At 48.6% G+C, this 14,449-nt stretch overlaps 1 long non-coding RNA gene across 1 annotated transcript in view; it reads right to left on the reverse strand.

The window, feature by feature from the left end:
* LOC140422746 (uncharacterized) overlaps window positions 1-14,449 on the reverse strand; it is an 89,517-nt gene that overhangs the window by 11,519 nt on the left and 63,549 nt on the right. The window contains exon 3 of the long non-coding RNA XR_011947577.1: window positions 2,199-2,248. This is a non-coding gene — a long non-coding RNA (uncharacterized lncRNA). The remainder of the gene's footprint in view (window positions 1-2,198; window positions 2,249-14,449) is intronic.

Here is a 14,449-nt window from a genome sequence, read left to right on the forward strand (position 1 = left end):
GAGGTGACAAAGGTAAGAAGGAGGGAGTCTGTAGAGTGATTAGAAAACAAGGATAGGAATTTTTATACTGAGGTGTTTTGGGACCAGGGAGATGAACAGAACTTGGTGTGAGTTAAGGTACTGACGTCAGAGTTTTGGATGAGTAAAATTTTATGGAGAGTGGGCATTGGGAGATCTTCCAGGAGAGCTGCGGAATAGTGACGTCTGGAAGTACCAAATGCATGGATGAGAGTTTCATCAGTAGATAAGCTAATTGGGGGAAGAGACAGGCATGGTTACAAAGGTAAAATTAGGCATTATTACTGATAAATTTAGGTATGCAGCTGTGTAGTCAGCAACTCATTTCAATATCAAATGCACCACTGATCTTTGAATTGGTCTGGTTGAGCCCCAAACAGTTGGCAGGAAGAGGGGTGGATTTGGTTGCCAGGGAACAAAGTTGGTGATGGGAACTGGCTTTAGTTTCCCCCAATATTTAGTTGAAGGAAACTTATGCTCATTCAATTTTTGGTATTACCAAAGCTCACAACAATGAGGTTACAAGAGGTGATGGTGAAGTCTAGCTGGGTGTCATTAGTGCAACTATTGATGTATTTTGGAATGATGCCACTGAGGGGCAGCATTTAGATATAAAATTGGAGGGAACCAAAATCTCAGGGGAAATCCTGAGGTAGCGGTGTGGATAATGGAAAAGAAGATGATCTTTTAGCTTATATAGCTAAGAATGGAACTAGTTAATGAATAAATTGATGAAGAAATCTGGAATAAAATGCTAATTTAATTAATAATTAATTTGTCGTTAAAAGCCCATCTGGTTCATTCCCCATTCAGGGGATGGAATCTGCGGTCTTTACCCTCTCTAATCTATATGCAACTTCACACCCATAGTAATGTGCTTAACACTTGGCTTCCTCTGAAATGGCTCAAGTCACTCAGATGTAACAAACTCTGCGACAGAAAAGTCAAATAAAGAATAAAACTGAACTGACCACCTGGCACTGGAAATGCAAAATCACCCCCCCTGCCCAGTCAATCCTGAAAAGTTCTCCTCACTAACAGACAGGATTTCTCCAAAGTTGGGAGAGCTGTCTCACAGAATTTCCAAGTAACAGCCTCACATAACGGTGCTCACCAAATCATACCTTACAGATAATATCACACTCCGCCATCACCATCACTGGGTATGTCCAGTCTCATTGCCAAGACAGATGCACCAGAGGCAATAGCACGGTGGTATACAGTCAGAAGGGAGTGGCCCTAGGGAATCCTCAACATTGACTTCGGATCACTTGAAGTCTCAAGGCATCAGGGAAAGCATTTCCTTTGAACTACCACCCATTGCCCTCTCTCAGCTGGTGAATCAGTGCTCCTCCATGGTCAACACCTTGTAGAAGACGGAGCGAGGGTAGCAATGGCACGGAATGTACTCTGGGTGGAAGACTTCCATGTCCATCGACAAGGCTGACTCGGTAGCACCACTACTAACCGAAGTGGCTGAGTCCTGAAAGAAGTATCTATACCAAACGATGCTGTGAGATCACTTTAAGAAAATATGCAAATGAGCCAAGTAACCAGGGTGTAAAACACTATGCGGCCAGTAGCGAGTATGGTTCGTGGGAATTGCAACTGCGCTGGCACTGTGAGTAATGTAAGAAGTCTTACAATACAGGTTTGTTTCGAATAACTAGCTTTCGGAGCACAGCTCCTTCCTCAGGTGAATGAAAAGGTAGGTTCCAGAAACATACAGACAAACAAAGACAATGATACAAGACGATACTTTGAATGCAAGTCTTTGCAGGTAATTAAATCTTTACGGGTCCAGACGGAGCAACTGGAGAGAGGGATAATCACAGGTTAAAGAGGTGTGAAATGTCTAATGCCAGGACAGTTGGTTGGATTTCGCAAGCCCAAGCCAGATGGTGGGGGGTGAATGTAATGCGACATGAATCCAAGGTCCCGGTTGGGGCCGCACTCATGTGTGCGGTACTTGGCCATAAGTTCCTGCTCGGTGAGAGATCCCCTATCTAACCTCCACAGAGACCCCTCTAACTAAAGGGGCAGAGATCTCTTAACGCTTAACTAAAGGAACACCCCCCCACCCCCCACCCCCACACACACACACACAGACCCACCAGAAAAGAGACCCCTGTCTGAAAGCTCAAGAGAGGGGCAGTGAAAAAAAATATTATAACACTCACCTGGGCAGACACCTGCTGGTTCAGACAGAGGCAGCCATCCGTGTCCATTTCTGGAAAAGAAAAGCAGTGACCTGTGTTCAAACACTTAGTGACTGTGCTTCACAAACACAGCTGTGAGCCTTGCTTCATTCATCTCCCTTCATGGATGAGTATCTCTGAAGTGCTGGAATCACAATGTTTACAAACATCAACCACTTCAAAGAGAGTTAAATGCATTCCAATCACTCCCTTCACACTTGAGTGATTTTTTGAGTGCTGAGTTGGAAATTGACAGCACCTAACTTGCTTTGACCATAACAGAGTATCCCAAACAAAGAATCCCGGCCAAGGCAACCATCTTTATCCAGAAGTGCCAAATAGATGATCGATTTCATGAAAAAAAATAAGTTTAGAGTACCCAATCATTAAGGGGTAATTTAGCGTGGCTACCCTGCACATCTTTGGGGTGTTGGGGTGAAACCCACGCAATCAAGGTTGGAATGTGCAAACTCCACACAGACAGTGACCTGGGGCAGGGATCGAAGCCGGGTGCTCAGAGCCATAGGCAGCAGTGCTAACCACTTGTGGGACCTTGCCGCCCTTAGGCTGATCTATTTCACCTCCTTCAGAGGTCCCCAGCACCATAGATGCCAGTCAACAGTGCGATGAAGTGTCATTTACACATCAATAACTTGCTTCAAATGCTCAGTTCCAGACATCATTCTCGACTTGTTGTAAGCAAGAACAAAAGAGCTGAATTCCAGAGGTGAGTTGAGAGTGACTGCCGTTGACATCAAGGCAGCATTTAAAAAATATATATTTTATTAAGGCATATATGTAAACAACAAACACAAGTAAGAGCAGAAACAAAATTGTAGAACATAATAAATAACCAGCACATTCCCTCCCGCCCTTTCCCATCTTCCATCCTGCCTTCTCCATTTGAACCCCTTTATCCTCCCCCTCCCCCATCCCCCTTTCCCCTCTGTTGCCACCTCAATCCTCCTTAAAGAAGTCAATGAAAGGCTTCCATCTTCGGACGAACCCATCAATCGACCTTCTCAAGACGAACTTGATCTTTTCCAACCGCCAGGTCGCGCCCCCGCCAGCCCCCCGCTTTCGGTGGCTCCGAGTCCCTCCATCCAAACAAAATGCGTCTCTGGGCTATCGGCTCCCTCCTTTGCACCCCCTTCCCCCCTAGTTGCTGGTCACAAACAGAATTTTAAAGAGGATGGTGAATTGTTTCCATGTATGGTGGAGTCAGTCATCTGACACCCTAATTGCAAATTTAATTTTTTTTAGCTTTAGGAACTCCGCTAGGTCGGAGAGCCATTCTGAGGCTCTGGGTCGTGCTGACTGCCTCCATCCATGGAGACGTCTCCGCCAGGCAGTCAGGGAGGCGTCAGTCCTTCTCCTTATAAAGATATCTGGATGCTCCGGCACCTCGAAGACTGCCATTGAAAGGCATGGCTTCATCTTTACCAACACCACTCTGGACAAGGCCTCGAAGAAGGCCGTCCAGTACCCGCTGGGTTTGGAGCAGGATCAGAATATGTGGGAGTGGTTGTTGGACAGACCCCCCTGACACCGCTCGCACCTATCCTCCACCTTGGGGAAGAATGCGCTAATGCCTGTCCTGGTTAGGTACGCCCTGTGCACCACCTTTAACTGCACTAGGCTCAGCCCTGCACGAGGAGGTGGAGTTGACCCTGTGCAGAGCTTCGATTTAGAGACCTCCCCCTATCTCCATGCCCAGCTTCTCCTCCCATTTTTCTCACATCTCGTCTGGTGGGGGCCTTACCTCTTATAACAGTCGTCCATATATGTCACCACATTTACCCTAACAAGGTTGGTGCTTGTAGTCTGTCCAGTGGTGTGTGTCCGGATCTGGTGGTACGTCGTGGTCTGCTTGCAGAGGAAGTCTCGCACTTGCAAGTCCGAAGCTCGTTCCCTTTCGGGCCCCCCAGGGTCGCTACTCTACCGTCCACATACATGTCCCTCACCATCAGAACCCCTTGGTGCTCCCTCCACGTTTTGAAGGTGGTGTCCATTTTTGCTGGAAAACATTTATGGTTCCTGCAGATGGGGGCCACAACAGACATGCCTCTGAGTTTGAGATGGTGCCTGAGCTGGTTCCAAGTCCTTAATGTGGCGGCTACCATCAAGCACTATGAGTATTTGGCTGGGGTGGCTGGGAATAAGGTGGTGGCCAGTGCACGGAGGGTAGAAGCGGTCTCCTCTATCTGAACCCATTTTGCTTCTGGCTCTCCCAACCACCCCCACACCCTCTCTTTGTCCGCTGCCCAGTGGTAGAATGGCTTCAGCAGAGCCAAGCCCCCCATATGTCGAGAATAGGAAGAGGAACCTTGGCACCGCATTCAATTTTATCGTCTGCAGTCTTCCCGCCATGGAGAGTGGGAGCGAGTCCCATCTCCGTAGATCCCTCTTCACCTCCTCCACCAGGCTGGACAGAATCCACTTGTGGAGCTGCGTCCAGTTCGTGGGCTATCTGTATCCCCAGGTACCAACTTGGTTTGGGCCAGTTTGAACGGCAGCATCCCCGGTTCTGTTCCTCCCTCTCGGTGGTTCACTGGGAAGATTTTGCTCTTCCTCGGGTTCAATTTCTATCCCAAGAAGGCTCAGAACTCCCTCAGGAATTCCGTTACCTTGCCCATGCTGGCCAGAGGGTTCGACACATAGAGTAGCAGGTCATCCGCATGGTGTGAAACTCTGTGCTCCCTGCCTCCTCTCTGAAGCGCCAACTTCCCCACCATGACAAATCTATGTGTGATTAGGCTTTGTGTAAGTGGGAGAAGAAGTAAAACTCCTCCGTTGGGTGGTTGAATCGCGACGGGTCCACATCCCTCCCCCCCAATCTTCTCCAGGAAGGTGGTTAATTCTCATGCCATTCCTGATTTGGCTCCCATTCTAGGGTTGGACTTGTCTGTTTTTAGGTCCTGCACACAGTTGATGTTCCCCCCCCCCCCCACCCCCCACCCTCTGCCCCCCATGATAAGTTGGTGGGAGTCTAGGTCTGGGATTTCTGCCATTGTTTTCTTTATGAATTCAGCCCCATCCAGTTTCAGGCGTATATATTTACGAGCACCACCGGGGTCCCTTCCAGGATCCCACTAACTATTATGTATCGTCCCCCTGGGTCTGTCACCGTGCGCGTCGCTGTAAAAGCTACTTTTCTGTTAAATATGCCCACCCCCCCTCGCCCTTGTGTCGAAGCATGCCTGATACGTCTGTCCCACCCAACGTTCTTCACCCTCACCTCAGTCATTCTTTTTCTCTTAAATGTGTCTCTTGTAAGAAGACTACGACAACCCGCAGACTTTTAAGATGGATGACGATGGGCAGCATGGCGGCGCAGTGGGTTAGCCCTGCTGCCTCACAACGCCGAGGTCCCAGGTTCGATCCCGGCTCTGGGTCACTGTCCGTGTGGAGTTTGCACATTCTCCCCGTGTTTGAGTGGGATTCGCGCCCACAACCCAAGAGGTGTGCAGGCTAGGCGGATTGGCCACGCTAAATTGCCCCTTAATTGGAAAAAATAGATTGGGTACTTTAAATTTATTTTTAAAAAGATGGATGAAGACTCTGGACCCTTTCACTGCCCATTGAGCCCCCTGAAGTTCCAGGTGACTATTCTGATGGAGGGGGTTTCTGTCTCTCCCCTCCCCTGCTGTGGGGTCAGCCATACTCGGTTCTGTGCCCCCACGTGGGTCTCTCTGATCAGGGGTCAAGGTTTTCCAATCCCTGAACAGGATAGTTCTCCCAACTTGGGTCTCAGTCGGAGCAACTTGTGTGCCCAGTCTACCTCTGGGGGCTTGGTGAAGCCCTCCTCCCCGACCAACTTTCCGAGCATCGATTACATGACAATCCGTCGGAACTGCCAGCGGGACCTGTTTACTTGGTCATCAACCTACCCTTTTATCGCTTTCTGGATCGTGACCTACCTTCACCTGGGCTTCGAGCATGGCGATTCGCTGCCCTGGTCCGTGGCTGCCTTTTCTAGATCCTGAACCATTGCCTCTTGGGCCCACAGTCTCCACTCCGCTCTGTCCACTGCCTCCTTCATGGGGGCCAATGCGGACTCTATCGCTGACCTCACTGCCACCATGCGGCCCCCTTTCGCCGCCTTTCTGTGTTTCTGGAATTCCCTTGTGATGGGATTAGCTTCTCTATCATCGCCTGGGTCGGCGTTTGTGATCCCGTTGGTTCCACCATTTTCGGTCCTGGGCTGCCCCGCGGGTCTCTCTGATCAGGGATCGAGGTTTTTCTCTCCCTGCTCTGACTGTATTTGCGGCCTGATTTCTGGTTTGTCGGCATCCTGGCAGATGAAGCGGTGGATGGGGGTTTAAACTGGGAACCGTTTGGTGCCCGGTGGTGGCTTTAAAAGGTCTTATCAAAAGTTCCCAGGAGAGAGACATCTTTCGTGCGACCGCCCAGCTCATGCCCGCCACCGGAACACCGAAACAGTGTTTTATCAATGTTTATCATACCTCCCTTGCTCTGATACTCAATGCCTCTATTTATAAAGTCCAGGATCCCACATTGTTATATTTCTTTGTTGCCACAAAGAGAAAAGGTCTAGAGGTGCCGACACTCATGATTCTTGTAAAAACACAATGAGAGGTTTATTAAGGGTGTTGCTCATACAGACAAGATGGTGATCTTGTTTCTTATTCCGCGCAAACACTGCTGACATCACTACGCAGAACCCGCAGGAATATATCCCCAGATACATAACACATATTCCCTTTTAATCACTTTCTCAGTCTGCCCTGCCACCTTCAACAATTTATGCACATAAACCCTGGGCCTCTCTCTTCTTGCACTCCCTTTAGAATTGTGTCTAGTTTGCAATTTCTCCTTGCCAGAATGTCTGACCTCATACTTCTCTGCATTAAATGTCTCTTGTTCACCCATTCCACGAAACACCCTCTTTTTTTCTGTCACTATCCTGGAGAGGACGTGGAGAGGATGTTTCCACTAGTAGGAAAAACCAGAACCCGAGGGCACAGCCTCAGAATGAAGGGACGGTCCTAAGGACTGAGTTGAGGAGGAATTTCTTCAGCCAGAGGGTGGTGAATCTTTGAAACTCGCTGCCACAGAAGGCTGTGGAGGCCAAATCACTGAGTGTCTTTAAGACAGAGATAGATAGGCTCTTGATTGATAAGGGGATCAGGGGTTCTGGGACAAAGGCAGGAAAATGGGAATAAGAAACATATCAGCCATGATTGAACAGCGGAGCAGACTTGATAGACCGAGTGGCCTAATTCTGCTGCTATGTCTTATGAATATATAGCCTTATACTCTTCATGATTCAGAATTTCTCCAAGTTTTGTGCCACCCACAAATTGTGGCTTGTACCCTCAAATCTAGGTCGGTCATAAATATGAAGAAAAGCATTGGTCCTCATACTGATCTCTGTGGAACATCTACTCCCAGAAAGCCACTGCTTGTGTTTCTTGTCACGCGGTGAACATTTTAATCGAAGCTGCCACTTTCCATTTTGTTCAGTTTTGCTGATGAGCTTATTATATGACACTTGATTAAATGCCTTTTTGAAGTCCATGTACACCACATCAACCACCTCAGGTCATTTTATTACGTTCAAAGTGCCATATAAATGCAAATAGCACTTGTTGTTGTTTCCATGTTCTCTTAGGTTTGGTGTACTACCAAACACTTCTTCTCTTGTTTTAAATCCTCATTAACTTAAAGATTTTGAGGAGCATATTCCCTTACTTAGGGTGGGATCTTTTGATCCCACCCCAGCAAGAGAAATTGTGACGGGAAAGAATGCTCAATTTGGCGCGAGGCCAAATATCTGTTTCCCGACCTTGGGATGAACTGTTGGAATTTTGTCCTTGGGGCTTTAAAGGTGGGTTAAGGGTTGGTCGAGCTTCCCAACAAACAATGTCAGGAAGGAAGCCTTTTTGCATTCACTAGCATGCCATGCATATTCATGAAAAGGCCACCACATTGGAATTAAGTTCCCTGCCAAATGAAGTTCTCCACCTCAGGGAAATTAAAACGCTCACTTTTATTACTGTACATAAGTGCCGTACAACTGGCAAACTTCACTTCTTGCTTGATTTTTAGGTCATTAGGTGCTGCTTTGAGGGCTGCTCAAATCTTCACTGTGAGCTGCTGGTAGCACAAGCTGTGCGAAGGCTCAAAGGTGGGGATGGGGAGGTGCGTTGGGGGGGGGGGGGGGGGGGTATTGTGGAATAGTGGAGCAGAGACTGGACCTGGGAGGCAGACTAAAGGTGGAAGGGAGGCCGTCCAGTTGCCCCTTAAAAATGGCACCCAGACCCTCGAGGTCATGAGGTAACAAGGGGTACGGCAATGTCCTATCCATCCTGCCAGGAGATTCACTGTACTCTGCATGGATGCCTAAGTAATGAATTGAGCAATGTGCATCTTAAGCCACCTGCCCCCCATCGAAAATCACTCATACTTCCACGCCCACCACCAAAATTAGGCTTCAGATAGGAAGATTTTCCCTCAAGTGTTGAACTTAACAGTATTTGATGAGCGAAATTTGAGTTTCTGAAAATACCTTTTCCAAAAAAACATTTCTCGAACTCTGATGTTTCTACAATGACGTCTGTCCCGGGTCAACGCTGGACATCTTCTGATAGCGACGCATTGTCTCTCTCTATCCTGCTCCAGAACCTCCTGCAGCCTTTGATCAGGTTGATCACACCATCCTGACACAATGCCTCTCCTCTGTGTTTTCATATTCTTCAAGCTGCCCTTGCCTGGTTCCACTTCTCCTTATATAAGACCCAACATAAATGCACATTGTTTATTTTTATATGCCCATTTATTTTGCTCTGTATAAGCAATGGAAGTGACCATGAAGGTGGCCCTTTGATCTGCAACTCCATTACCAACCATGACATTGACTGATAAAGACGAGTGTGGCTTGGAAGCGATATTTCATCCAGCAGATTCATGGCCATTTGCTATCACTCGCCGTCATTGTTGATGATGAATCTCCTGGTGATGAATCTCAGAGGACCATCATCGTAACACTTCAAATGCTGAAACCTTTGACATATGAGCGCATTATAACATTTTCCAATCGATCACTGGGTCTGCGGCACTGATATAAGTTCTCTTTTTAAGTATGTAAAAAGATCTCTGCTACGATCACTGACAGAGTTTCTAGTGTCGAAGGAGACTTCATAATTTTTCTGCTGGGTGACCAGGTCACTGCTGGCTCACTTGGGATAGGGTCGAAGCTCCCGGCACATTTTTGGCACATTGGCTCCTCTTTCCCAGGGAGCCGAGAAAGAGAGAAAATAGTCAGGCAGACCTGAACCGAGGTAGGTGTAGTCAGAGGCACGGACAACCAGGGGGGCTGCACTCCCACCAGTTAATACGTTCTCTCCCGAACACCCAGCCAGCAAAAGTGTTTCAGGTCATGGTCAATGACAGTCAGGCTTCAGAGATCCTTTGCCTCTAAGACACTCCACTCCTGATGGTTGCCCCTTTCAGGACAGACGGGGGCATCGCAGGAACTGGCAGTGTTGCAAGAGTGTACCAAAAGGCCGCAGACACCCAGGACTTTTCTTGCCTTTAAAAACTCGAAGAGCAGCCGAACTAGGAATAGAAGTGGCCCAGCACTATCTAAATGGAAAAGCTTTATCAGACGGCTCAGCTGTTTCCTGGCACAATCTGTCACTTCCCAGCATTCTTCAAAATCCTTCCATAATTTGAGAGCTGGCAGGACGTTAAATCCTCTTATTCTCCCTCGTGAATAATCATGAGGAAGAGATTTAAATGCAGATTAATCCCCGTTCAAAGATTAATGTAAGGACTTTGCCTTGGATCGCATCCAATATTTTAAAGATTGAAATATAAAAGTGAAATCAGATCGGACTTACTGCTTTTGATATGTTTTTTGAATTGATGTAAATTAAGTATATCTTACGGGCTTGGGACTACTGATTTTAGAGTGAGGTATAAAAAAAAACTTAAGGTTCTCTTATATTTTTAGTAAAAGCTTTCTAACAAGTGTAAATGTCTACAGATAGTGAATTGGCTCCTTGCCTTTGAATTTTAACTGTGCAGTTTATTTTGCACTTACTGAACACATTCAGCCACTTCTAAAGTACATGTTGGAATATAATAAATGATAAAGCTTCTTATCTTTCCAGTGTGGCCTCTAGAGATGCTCTTGCCCATAGGAGGTTACATTCTATCCATATCCGCTCTATCCAAACCTTTCATAGTTTTAAATACCTCTATTAGATCACTCCTCAGACTTCTTTTATCAAGAGGAAAGAGACCCCGGCTTGTCAATCCTTTCCTAATATGTATAACATGTATAGTATATATAATATGTATAATATATATAACATGTATAGTATGTATAATATGTATAATGGTTTAGCACAGTGGGCTAAACAGCTGGCTTGTAATGCAGAACAATGCCAGCAGCATGGGTTCAATTCCCATACCAGCCTTCCTGAACAGGCGCCAGAATGTGGAGATTAGAGGCTTTTTACAGTAACTTCATTGAAGCCTACTTGTGGCAATAAGGGATTATTCTAACCACACATTTCTGACATCATCCTTGTAAACCGCCTCTGCAACTTTTCCAGTGTCTCTGTGTCCTTTCCGAAATAGGGTAGCCAAAGTGGCACCCAGTACTTTTAAATGTCGTTTAACCAAGGTTCGATGCAGGATTAACATAACGGGCTTGATTTTCCCAACGTGCTGCCGATCCCGTTGCGTCGGGTGAATAACGAGAGTGGCTAAAAACGGGATTTGCGCAGTGCACCAAACAGTTTGCTATTCATCCTGCCTGATCCCGGTGGTGTAATCAAGATCTTGCCCAGAAATGGCCAGAAGCTGATAAAGACTAATTTGCAGTCATTTCAATCTCATTAGCGAGATTGACGTTGAATGGCGTGGCCTCCCGGGGGGTCTCCCACCCCTCCCACCTCACAGCGAGAGGTCACTTAGACTTGTTAGTTGTGATAACACTTCACAGTCCCTGAACTCTCAAGTGCCTTCTCGAAAGATCAGGTGACCTGTCTGAGAGGATGATTAGTGTACTGGACATCCTGCAACCTTTGATGCCTCCACAGTGTGCCTGTACTCTAGGGGCGTCAGCACCATAGAGGCAGCTGCCAACAATCAAAGAGAGCAGGGCTCCACAACTGAGGACCCTCTTGTGGCTAAAGGGTAATTATCTGTATGAGTGGAGGACAGCTGAGCATGCCCTCCTTAATGCTGCTGGCAGAGATCTGGGGTCTAGGGGCTCCTGGTCTGCCCGGAGTGGGGACGCAGGGTGTGCAAGGTTGCCAGCACAACTGGCTCTCTGGATGGCACCCTGAGAGAAAGCATGCTATTCATGATACGGGTGGGGGAGGCTTGGGGGTTTCCGGTTCCCAGGATGGAAGACTTAACTGATTGTCGGTCACTCTCCATCTCCAAATCCTTCCAGCGACAAAAATGAATGTTGGATTCACGGGCAACACGGTGGCGCACTGGGTTAGCATTGCTGCCTCACGGCGCCGAGGTCCCAGGTTTGATCCCGGCTCTGGGTCACTGTCCGTGTGGAGTTTGCACATTCTCCCCGTGTTTGCGTGGGTTTTGCCTCCCCAACCCCAAAAGATGTGCAGGGTAGGTGGATTGGCCACGCTAAATTGCCCCTTAATTGGAAAAAATGAATTGGGTTATCTAAATTTATTTTTAAAAATGAATGTTGGAGTTGAACCCGTGGAGGTTGCCCTTGTTCTGCTTGTCGCAGCAAAGGCGAGCAGATGTCGTAAAAGGCAGAAAGGCCAAAGGAAGCTGGAGGCGCCACTACATGCGCAGGGGGCTCAAGACGTGGCCACCCAACAGGCTGAGGAGGGGCCAGAAGGCGAGACCAACAATGTTCCAGGGTGTACAGGAGTTGTTGGTCATTCAATGAGTTGATGGGCAGCATATGCTGCAGAAGACTCAATAGGGAAACAGTGCAGCACCTGTGTCACACCCTTGCGGACATTACACCCCGTGGAGGAAGAGGACACCCGCTCCCGATGGCCATGAAAGTCACTGCAGCCGTTGATTTCCATGCCACTGAGCGGGGACCTGTGTGGTATTTCGCAATCATCGGCCCACAGCTGCATCCGGTGGGTGACGGGTGCTCTGTATGCTCGGGCATCAGACTATGGGCGCGATCTTCCCCAAAGGGAACAAAGTTCCCTAGCGAACGGGTTTAGCCGCCTATTTCCCGGCACTCGCAGTGCGATAAACACGTGGTGCACAGCCGAGGTTGCACAATAGTCCCGTTTTTTACAACGGGGAGCTCAGCATGCCAGAACTGCCTGTTGTAGCGAAAGGTCGGGATTCCATTTTTTAATGGCGTCCCAATCTCCAAGGCTTCCCCCCCAAAAAAAACCTTCTTCCCTCCAGCCTGAACACAACATGGGAGGGTACCCCCGATCCCTTGTACCCCTAACACCCACAGTGGGCAACCCCAGACCAATCACATATGCACAAAAAATGCCATCAAGGAGGATCCTGCCAGCTGGCAGTGCAACCTGGGCACCTTGGAAGTGCCAGGCTGGTACCCAGGTGGCACTGCCAAGATACCCATGTGGCACCAACAGTGCCAGGCCACCACCCTGCCCAAAGGGCATGCAGGAGGGGGCCTCCAATCCCCTTGGTGACCCCCACAAGTGCCATTGTTTAGTTCCTATTTGTGGAGACCAGCAACAAGCAGCACTCATCCAAGGTCCCTGAGGCAAATGGATTAAATCCCAAAGACTCAGGTACCTTGGAAATCTGCACATCAGAGTAAGGCTAGCTGCTTCGCTGTAATATGCAGATTTGCCAAAAAGTGATCCCGCCCTTTGTGGGCGGAATTCCCCCGACAATTCCGCGAGGCGTTGTGAATCGGTTGGATCCCGAGAGCGGGGTCTCCCGGCTATCACCAGCCACGTTGCGTCGCAGCAAGATGCTTTTCCAGCGCAGTGTGGCCGGAAGATCGCACTCGATATCAACCTTGGCCTGGACCAGGCCCACCAAGATGCCCAGGCTGCAGGGTTCACCGCCATCTCCAGGCTGTGCCAGGTCCAGGGGGTAATCGATGGCACCCATGTCGCCCTGCGAGCACCTGGGCATCAGGGATTAATAGGGAGGGTTTCCACTACATGAATGTACAGATCCTGTGTGACTACCGCTTAAGGATCATGCCCGCTTGTTCCCACTACCCTGGGAGCGTGCATGACAGCTACATTTTGGGCCACTCAGAGGTTCCTGCTGACTTCGATGACAGGTTGGCTTGTGGGGGACAAGGGGTACCTTTTTATGATGCTTGTGTGGTCTGAGATTAAATGGAGACCCATTACAATGAGGCCTATGCTGCCATCTGTGCTGTCAATGAGTGGTGCATCGGGCTCTTCAAAATTCCGTTGCCTGGACAGCTCTGGTGGTCCCCTGAGGTGCCTGCTGTTCCCGCCACAACCTGGCACAGCGGCGGGGCGACATGCTGGAAGAGGAGGAGGAGAGAAATATGTGGCTTCATCTGATGAGAAGGCAGGCCAGGAGTATGGAGGACAGGTGGCTGCAAGGATCGGACATACTAGGTGCACAAGGAAGGCCCTCATCTCCTTATTCACATGAGATGAGGCTGTGTGCTGTCAGCTCTACCCCTCCTCCCCATCACACTGCCCCCTCCCTAACTACCCTGTTCACACCTCCAAGGGTATAACATCGCTCCAGAGGAGTTGGCACAATCAGTGGATCTGTATACAAGGCAGGAGAGTGATGATAGCTCTGTGAGGAAAGCTCTAATTCAGGTTCTAATTAAATCAGATGTCTATCTTTCTGTTGACAGTGCACTCATACCCATCTTCATGGCAGAGTCTGCATCGGGGGTTTTTGATCTTGGACCACTGTGGTTGGGGTGCAGGGGGAACAGGGGGTGGGTGTTTGAGCAGGCCCACTGTGAAGATTAAAATGACAGAGGGTGTATATGTTTCCGGTGTGAAATGTTTTACTGATGAACATTTTACTGTGGTAGACTTCCACGCCCTGTGGCCTTTGATGCCCTTGGCTTTCGTCCTCTGGAAAGCCTGGATCCGAAGGGCCCAAGTCCACTTTCCAGTGTCATAGACATCGCCGTGCCACTCTGTTCTGCTCACTGCCCTTGAGATACGCCGGTGTCAGGAGGGGGGATTCAGAAGGACTGGAGACCACCTTAGTCGCCTTGGCGGAAGTCTTCGGATGGGCTACAGCGCTTCTTCCACCCTGAC

This window comes from Scyliorhinus torazame, chromosome 5, assembly GCF_047496885.1.
Source record: "Scyliorhinus torazame isolate Kashiwa2021f chromosome 5, sScyTor2.1, whole genome shotgun sequence".
NCBI lineage: Eukaryota > Metazoa > Chordata > Chondrichthyes > Carcharhiniformes > Scyliorhinidae > Scyliorhinus > Scyliorhinus torazame.